General features: G+C 41.2%; 10 non-coding genes across 10 annotated transcripts; all 10 read left to right on the top strand.

The window, feature by feature from the left end:
* Positions 1 to 604: 604 nt before the first annotated feature.
* Positions 605 to 684, top strand: LOC112828936 (small nucleolar RNA SNORD74). Its single transcript, XR_003209628.1, has one exon. It is a non-coding gene; the product is annotated as a small nucleolar RNA SNORD74 (small nucleolar RNA).
* Positions 685 to 1,111: 427 nt separating this feature from the next.
* On the top strand, positions 1,112 to 1,173 carry LOC112828944 (small nucleolar RNA SNORD75). Its single transcript, XR_003209636.1, has one exon. It is a non-coding gene; the product is annotated as a small nucleolar RNA SNORD75 (small nucleolar RNA).
* A 150-nt stretch (positions 1,174 to 1,323) lies between these two features.
* Positions 1,324 to 1,405, top strand: LOC112828930 (small nucleolar RNA SNORD24). The gene has a single exon (XR_003209623.1). It is a non-coding gene; the product is annotated as a small nucleolar RNA SNORD24 (small nucleolar RNA).
* A 216-nt stretch (positions 1,406 to 1,621) lies between these two features.
* LOC112828942 (small nucleolar RNA SNORD77) lies at positions 1,622 to 1,686 on the top strand. The gene has a single exon (XR_003209634.1). It is a non-coding gene; the product is annotated as a small nucleolar RNA SNORD77 (small nucleolar RNA).
* A 527-nt stretch (positions 1,687 to 2,213) lies between these two features.
* On the top strand, positions 2,214 to 2,274 carry LOC112828937 (small nucleolar RNA SNORD44). The gene has a single exon (XR_003209629.1). It is a non-coding gene; the product is annotated as a small nucleolar RNA SNORD44 (small nucleolar RNA).
* Positions 2,275 to 2,519: 245 nt separating this feature from the next.
* Positions 2,520 to 2,584, top strand: LOC112828943 (small nucleolar RNA SNORD78). Its single transcript, XR_003209635.1, has one exon. It is a non-coding gene; the product is annotated as a small nucleolar RNA SNORD78 (small nucleolar RNA).
* Positions 2,585 to 2,895: 311 nt separating this feature from the next.
* Positions 2,896 to 2,979, top strand: LOC112828933 (small nucleolar RNA SNORD79). Its single transcript, XR_003209625.1, has one exon. It is a non-coding gene; the product is annotated as a small nucleolar RNA SNORD79 (small nucleolar RNA).
* A 163-nt stretch (positions 2,980 to 3,142) lies between these two features.
* On the top strand, positions 3,143 to 3,221 carry LOC112828938 (small nucleolar RNA snR60/Z15/Z230/Z193/J17). The gene has a single exon (XR_003209630.1). It is a non-coding gene; the product is annotated as a small nucleolar RNA snR60/Z15/Z230/Z193/J17 (small nucleolar RNA).
* Positions 3,222 to 3,833: 612 nt separating this feature from the next.
* Positions 3,834 to 3,911, top strand: LOC112828935 (small nucleolar RNA SNORD47). Its single transcript, XR_003209627.1, has one exon. It is a non-coding gene; the product is annotated as a small nucleolar RNA SNORD47 (small nucleolar RNA).
* A 161-nt stretch (positions 3,912 to 4,072) lies between these two features.
* LOC112828932 (small nucleolar RNA SNORD81) lies at positions 4,073 to 4,149 on the top strand. The gene has a single exon (XR_003209624.1). It is a non-coding gene; the product is annotated as a small nucleolar RNA SNORD81 (small nucleolar RNA).
* Positions 4,150 to 8,445: the final 4,296 nt, after the last annotated feature.

The raw sequence follows: 8,445 nt of genomic DNA, 5'->3' as shown, positions 1-8,445 counted from the left end.
GGCCGGAACACCGTCCCGGAAGTGAAACCCACCACCCCCTCCCCCGGAGCGGGCGACGTGCCGGAAGGAAATCACTCACCCTTACACCGCCCCCCTCCCCCTCCCCCAGCGCTTTCCGTCCCTCGCGCCCCCTCCCCTCTCTTCCTTCTCAGTCGGTCGGAGGGCGGGAGCCCTGAGTCACGCGGGCGGTCGTGTCTCCGCCCACAACGGCGAGGTGGGGCGGGGCCAAGAGGAAGGAGGTGTGGCTAGAGGAGGAGGAAGAGATGAAGGGAGGAGAGGGGGAGGAGCTGAAGCCGGCGCTGGCGGGGAGGATGCGTCATGACGTCATAAAAACCTCCATCCTTATATACTCGCGCTGGCGGCCATCTCGGTCTTTCGAGGCTAGGGGTCGGCGTTCCGTATGTAAGTTTTCCTTTTGCTTAGTGGCTTCTTGGCGCGAGGCTGCCAACTCTTGGCAATTAAAGTCACCTTATACATGTATTTCTAGGCTGGTAGTGAGCCTTTGCAGGCTTCACAAAATGAAGATGGTAGATGATTACGCGTAGGGTGCGGCCTAAACTACTTGGGTTGTGGGGGCTGAACTGCGAAAAATCCCTGGGCTCGCGTTCCCTGCCTGTGATGAAGCTTGCGTTGGTAGGGACATCTGAGACTGTTGATGAATGCCAACGGCTCTGATGGCGGCGCGTGCAGATCACCCAGGTGGACCTTTGTTAATGACCTCGGCCCGGGCCTCCTGCGGCCTCTTGCTGCTCCGGGAGGCCGGCGGTTGGGGTGGGTAGTCCACGTGGTTCTCTCAATGGCTGCATCCTGCAATGCACCAATGGTCAGTGGTGCCCAACTTTTGTGCAATGCGCTTTCTCTAACCTGTGAAGTGCACCGTTTATAGTCATGAAGTAACGGGTGGTGTAGACGACCTGGTATAGATGATAGGAAAACGACATGCTTAGACTTAGTTTAAAGCAAAATGGTATTCTAAAAATCGTCATCTTTTCTGTAGGAATTGTGCTGGGCACGAATGCAGTGTGGCTTTTGATGGCTTCTGATGGACAGGTAAGAAAGGGGTAAATCCAGTGGTGGGAATCAGATCTGGTTGGAGGTGGTCTTTTTGTAAAGCCTGTGATGGTTTAAGAGTAGTGGACAGAAGGGATTTCTGAAAAATCCTACTCTGAGGCTTAAGTAGTTAGAACGTTGATAATTGACTTGGCTGCTCGGTGTGTTTCATTGGATATTCCTTGTCTGTTTTCTAGTTCTGTGCCAAAGGGGTGGAAGTGGCTGCCAAGGTAAGTTACTGCAATTCTCACAAAAGGGAGGTTAGGTTGAAAGTGCTACAATGATGACATTTTATTTGCTACTCTTGACTGTGAGAATGACGAGAGTTATTACCACCGTTATACTAACTGAGGCACATAAAATGGTGATTTAAAAAATTCAGAGATTGCTACCAAGTTTACATGAAGCTGTTTCTTCCTAGGTCCTAAGTTTCACACCCTCGCCATGGGCAAAGAGGTGAGAAACCTTGTATTATGTAGTCCATATTACTCGGTTTTTTTTTTTTTTTAACACAAATGTGAATTTCTGTACTCCGGTATCTTCTGTTAAATGCTTGGGGAACCTGAAAAACATACTATGATGGTTGCATAGTTCAGCAGATTGGATCATTTAAGAGAGACACCATTTGATGTATCTGCATTGATCGTAAAACTGGCTTGGTACAAATAGCATAAGGAAAATGTCACTAACTTAATTTCTTTTTTTTTTTAAACTTTTTTTTTAAAGATTTATTTATTTGAGAGAGAGAGAATGAGAGGGAGAGAGAGTACATGAGAGGGGGGAGGGTCAGAGAGAGAAGCAGGCTCCTTGCTGAGCAGGGAGCCTAATGTGGGACTCGATCCCGGGACTCCGGGATCATGACCTGAGCTGAAGGCAGTCGCTTAACCGAGTCACCCAGGCACCCTTAATTTTTTTCTTGTAGGCACTAAACAGGAGTAACTGGAAGTTGAAGGGGTGAGTAAAGTTAATTGAACTAAAACATTGGTAACTGGGCAAACATGACAAAGAATGCCACTAATGGCTTTTCATAGTTGCCTTATGCACAGAAACCACTCCTCCCATGAAATGCTAGAGTGCATTGCTGAAGGCATTAAATTAATGGCCAGATCCTTGTCCTGTTACCATTAGTTAGGACCCTGTCATTTGTAAAAAAAAAAAACCAGCCTGGATGATGATAAGCAAATACTGACTGAACGTGAAGGTCTTAATTAGCTCTACCTGATTTCCGGGCATTTTTTAAATTTGTGGGAGAGAAAATTCATCTTTGGTGTCTTGTTAACTATCTTTATTTCTTAGGTGGACTTGAGTCTTAACACATGTCTGGACCGACCGTATTTGGGGTAAGTATCAAACATTTTAGTAGGTCCAAAACTTACTGTGAATGTGGAAGTAGAACGCTTAACTACCAAGTTACTAGTTTTCTATGGCTGGTTAGTGAACGCATGTTGAGCGTACTCTGAATGGGGTTTTTGAAATGATGTTGATCAAATGTCTGACCTGAAATGAGCATGTAGACAAATTTAACACTGAAGAACCCTGTGACAGTGATAATTGTTAGTCCAATTAATTCAGTGATAATTAACATTTTAATGAAATGTCTTGTTTGTTTTCTAGCTTACAGGCCACTATCACGGATGGCTTGCTTGGGGTAAGACAAAAACAGTTCATTTTCTGAAGTCAAGTCTGTTTCTGGAATACACTGTTAAGTGCTTTCTGGTGTTGCAGGGAGGATTTGGCTGTTGTGATGTGTCTCTAAAGCAGTATCTTTTTGTTAGGTACTGAGTTTGAAGACATTTTCATATAAAGGTATGTATTCTATTAATCTTACTTGGTTACTAAGCAAGATGCTGTTAGTGATGATTTTTGAAATTAAAAACAGATGGGAATCTCTCTGAAAAAAAGTGAAGATTTTTAAAAACTGAAACAGTATCAGGAAAACTTCAGAAACCTACTTGTTATTACTTACTACTAAATTTGACTAAATTTCTGCAGGTGTGAAGAGTTTGGGGCACCTTACAAAGCCTGGAACAAGGAGTTTTAAGCTAAGGTACAGAAATTTCAAGTTTGATTTCTGTTATAAAGTGGTTGAAAGCCGGTACAATGATGAAACCATAGTTCAGCAGACTAGCAGTGATGAGCAAAATGTCTTTCGCTCCTATCTGATGTATCTGGCTGCAGCAATCCTATCCATAACCCTTGAAAAGGAAAATTAGCCATTCTACCACAGAAAATGTTCAGGGTTTGAATACTATAGTGGCTCATACACAAATAGTTCTAAGGACTCATAACTTGAGAAATACAGGCTGATACATTTTTGCCAGGAAATTATGGCATGTAAATCTGAATAGATTATGCCAGAGTGAGTTACTTAGTTTTAATAAACTCCCCATTTCCAGAGCCGTTTCAGTATAACCAGCAAAACTGAACATAGACTTTCTGTATATCCTGTCTTCACACACCTCGCTATCCACATTCAACATTAGAGTGAGACTTGTTACAATCACGAATCTATAATAGGTCATTATCAAGTCCAGAGTTTACATTAGGATTCACTCGTGGTATTACATGATGTATGGGCTTGGGTAATAGTGTATGACACCTACACAACTGTCATTTGGAATAGGTTTGCTGCCCTAAATGTTACTTCTCAAAGTGAAAAATGGGGAAAATGAAGGACATTCTAAATGAAGGGCTTTATTTCTCCCATATTCAAACAGGCCGACTTGCCAACCTGAAGATTTAGAGGTAAGTTGGTCTCTGATCTAGATGATAAGTTAGAATGTAACCAGTGATGTAGTGATTCTGCCAAATGAAATAGAATGATATCACTCTTAAAACCGTTCCATTTTGATTCTGAGGTTACTTTATTAGCAACCATCATATAAGGGTTTTTTTTTTTACCATGATTAACTAACTTGGAGTTGTTGCTTTTAGGGTGTTTATGAGAGCAGCAATCCAGTTATGAGAGCAGCTTACCAGTTGAAAGGTGAGGCCTGAAGATATCAGTACTGTTGTCTTATTCCAGAATACATGATGATCTCACTCCAACTTGAACTCTCTCACTGATCACTTGATGATTATAAAAGATCTGATATTCTATGTACTCAATACCATTAGAATTGAAACACAGAAATGGGACTAAAAACAGCTTCTTTGTCCTTGCAGGCACCTGAATGGATGCTTATGTGATGTGATAGAAGATCAAATTTCCAATTTCAATAAATTTTTATAAACCATCTGATCAAGAGTGCTTCTTTCAATTTAATGGTATGAAGGAAGGGAAGTAGGACATCTTTGTAGTTTGAGACCCTGTGACATTAGTTTCATTAGTTGACCTTTTCATGTGTATTTTATAGGATGTCTTGGGCTTGAAAATAATTTGCAGAGGAATATACTATAGCCCTTTTGTTTAAAATCCTGTATTTGTATTAACTTAGAAGAGTGACATGATCTGGGATGAGCTGCATATTTTGTAGAAATTTTCTAGGGCTGAATGAAATCCCTCAAAAATATTTGCTATTAAGCACCATGGTTTCTTAGAAGTGTTGATAGATGATAAAAGGAAGTAACTTGGTATCTCCCTCCCCCCACCGTACAAATTGAAAGAAAGCCTAAAAATCTAATAGATTTTAAGACGGGTCAGTACTGTGGTTATACCAATCCTTTAGAAAATAGGTATAATTAGTAGTAGTGCTAATTTTGTAAGTGAAAATTGGGATTTTGGTCATTACTGAATAATCGTAAACTAGTGGGTTGCCAGCCAATTACTCCCTAAATTCCTAAAGAGACTGCTTTGGCTTCTGGCAACATAAAAGCCTTAGGTATTCCAAATCTGCACATTTAGTACTTGAAGTGTGGGGGTGACAGACATTTGGGTTGCAATTTATCCTCCGACTTAACCTACTTGAGACAGTTTTAAGATGGATACTGCAAATCTGGATACAATGTGACTCGAAATAAACACGAGTCTGATTGTGAGCTTTTGATGGCTTTCAAAGTATCAGAAAACTTACCCCAGCCACATTGACATCCACACTTGTACCGGAAAGTATGAATTTATTGCTGATGGGATTAGCTCAATCTCTGAGAAATTGTGACTAGGTGTCCAAAGGTCAACAATAAAATTAGGCAGCAATCTATCATGATGGTCTATGGCTTGGAAGACAGCCATTAAGGTGAATTCATGGCTGGCTGAAAACTTCATGAAGACTAATGGTAATAAATTACAAGGGACATCTCTAGTATACCAGAAACACCAATCGCATCTTATTTAATAAAAACAATGAGGGAAGCAGTTTTTGAATGCCTACTATATGCTAAGTTTTATTTAATCCTTAAAACAGCAAGTGAGGAATTTCCTCCATTTTACAGATAAAACCACCTCAGGATAAAGTTGCCAGAGGCTACACAGCAGTTGTCAGAATATACTACAATGTAGCATTGTAATGGGCAGAATTAGTACACTGAAGGATCAATCGCTTAGGGGGCTCGAAGGAGGGCCAAAACCACTAGACGAAACACTTACAGGCAGGAGTATTAAAGGTCTTGCCATTTGGTCGGAAAACTCCCAGTGTATACCTAGAATCGGTAAAGTTGGCTTGACAGAAGATTGGGGAAGACTTGGGAGGCTTTATGGGACAAAGGGTTATCCAAAATGACTGGGTTTATTTTAAAAAATGAAAACCCTGATGTGACTTTAGCCTCTGGCACTGGGTGGGAGCTTGGACTCAAGTTCGAGGTACCCTCCAATCCCTGGAACACGTAATCCTTTTAACTTGTCACCTACCGCTTACAGAGGGAGGTGAGGGATGGGTGTGTAGGGTACTGTTGAGTCATCGGTAACTCCACTTTGAATAACTCCCACATTTATACTTACAATATTTGATTTCACCCCCTGGAAAATTAATACCCATTACTAAGAGCCCATGTAAATTATTTTCATTGAACAAAATGGAAATAGCCTGTTAGTTGACCCCACGCTACCAGAAGGCCAACAAATGGCTTTGGAGGCCACTATAAGGACTCTGGCTTTTCTCTGAGATGGGAAACCACTGAAGGGTTTTGAGCAGAGGAGTGATCTGATCTGACCCTTACTGACTGCTGAGGGGTAAGGATGCAAGCAAGATTGTTAGGAAGCTTTTGCTGTGGAAGATGGTCACCTGAACCAGGGTGGTGGCTGGAGGTAAGAAAAAGTATCAGATGCTGGGTATATTTTGAAGGTAGAGCTGACAGACCTTTGAGACAAGTTTCTGCAGACTCACGCTGTTGTTCTGACCATAAAACCGAGGACTATTACGTGTTTACAAGATGACTCGAATGTCTGGGAAAAAGAATGTTATGTAATAATAAAGCTACCTTTATGTGGCACTTAACAATCAGGGACATATGTCAGGAAATCTACGAGGCACTTTTTTTTTTTTTAAAGATTTTGTCAGGGCACATGCAAGAGCACAAGCAGGGGAAGCAGCAGGCAGAGGGAGAGGCAGACTCCCCACTGAGCAAGGAGCCTGATGTGGGGCTTGATCCCCGGACCCTGGGATCACGACCCAAGCTGAAGGCACTCAACCGACTGAGCCACCCAGACGCCCCTATATATAATGCTCTCAATTCCCCCTCCAAATTTGCCTAGCTATTTTTATCATTTCTTATACCCCACTCATTTAATTCCCTCCTTTATTTCTATAAATATGTTTTGTTGTCAGGTTCCGATAGTTCTAATACATTAAATATTTGCAAATCTGATTCTGTTTGCTGATAATGTCTCATTAGTAGCTTGTTTCCTTGGGTGTTTTGTGATTAAAAAAAAATCGTGAGATTATGTGCCTTGGAACTTTATCTTCTGCAATTCTTTGAGAACTGGGTTTAAGTTGTTTTATTTTGCATTTGCTTTTATCAACCTAGGAACACTATGAATCTCAGCTTGTAAAGTGTTCAAACCTCCGTTAAGTGTCAGCTTGTGGTTAATGCTCAGAGCAGATCCCCAGAGCCAATGCAAACACAGGCAAGTTTATCATCACCCTCTACCAAGGGGGTCTCCTTTCAGAAGCTTGTTTTACATGGGGATCTCTTATCTAACTTCTCCACTTATGCAGGAGGCAGTAGGCTTTGTTTGCCTGTTTCCCCTTAATAATCCATCAAAAACCAAAGTCCTGAGTCACACCAGATCAGCACTACCCCAGGGTATCAATAGCTTAAGCACCTAATTACGTCAGTGTCGGGGGCATTTCTGGTCTCTAAGGAGCTCCCTTTCTTACTGGTTCATTTATGCATTTAAAATGAGTCAAAGAGGGGCGCCTGGGTGGCTCAGTGGGTTAAGCGTCCAACTCTTGATTTCAGCTCAGGTCATGATCTCAGGGTCATTAGATCAAGCCCCATGTCAGGCTCCACACTCAGTGCAGAGTCTGCTTGAGATTCTCTCTCTCCCTCTGCCCCGCCCCCCCTTTCTTTAAATAAAATCTTAAAAAAAAATACAAAGATTCAAAGAAATTTGTTTAGGAATTTTAGGTGTTCTGTACAAAAAAGATTTTCTAGGATAGTTACTCTATCATATTGCTAAAGTGAAGTCCTAAGCTAACACTTCAAATATTCAATGATATTATATGAACAGTAGTTGTGTGTGCCAAAACAGATTCATTTACTTAACTCCCACTGCCCGAAATAGTGAGTATTCTAAAAACTGCCCGAAAAAATCTAGTTTTCTGAATTTTTATATACCTCTTTATATATAAAATTTATATATATTCTTTATACATATTTTTGTTCCCTTTTATATAAAAGTGCCATTTTCTGAATCAAAACCTTTTGAGAAGCATAAAGATTATAAATTTTTATAAATTGTTCATTTTGGAACTTTCGTTATTGAATCTTGACCTTGAGTGCATGTCATTTAAATATTTTGACAAAAGAGCAAGTACACGTGAAGCACTTCTGCCACATAACAATGTATGGTTTTTTTCTAGAAAAATCAGGTGCAGTGCTTTTTTAAAGACATCTGAATCTTTGTTTTTATTTTTTTAAAAGATTTTATTTATTTATTTGACAGAGAGCGAGAAAGCACAAGCGGGGGGAGGACCAAGGGGAGAGGGAGAAGCAAGCTCCCCACGGAGCAGGGAGCCCGATGCAGGACTTAATCCCAGGACCCCGGGATCATGACCTGAGCCGAAGGCAGGCCCTTAACCGACAGCCACCCAAGCGCCCTTTATTTTTATTTTTTAAGTAATCTCTACACCCAACGTGGGGCTCGAACTTACAACCCTGAGATCAAGAGTCACACGTTCCACCGACTGAGCCAGCCAGGCACTCCTGCAAGCTGAACTATGTGCTTTTTCCATACAACATCATTTTTACTAGAAAACAAGGCTGACAAATTGAGATTATTCATACTTGGGTATTTGG

The sequence above is a fragment of the Callorhinus ursinus genome, unplaced genomic scaffold, assembly GCF_003265705.2.
Source record: "Callorhinus ursinus isolate GAN/ISIS: 27379988/994484 unplaced genomic scaffold, GSC_fseal_2.0 scaffold13, whole genome shotgun sequence".
Taxonomy (NCBI): Eukaryota; Metazoa; Chordata; class Mammalia; order Carnivora; family Otariidae; genus Callorhinus; species Callorhinus ursinus.
This window is presented reverse-complemented; position numbering and strand designations above follow the sequence as displayed.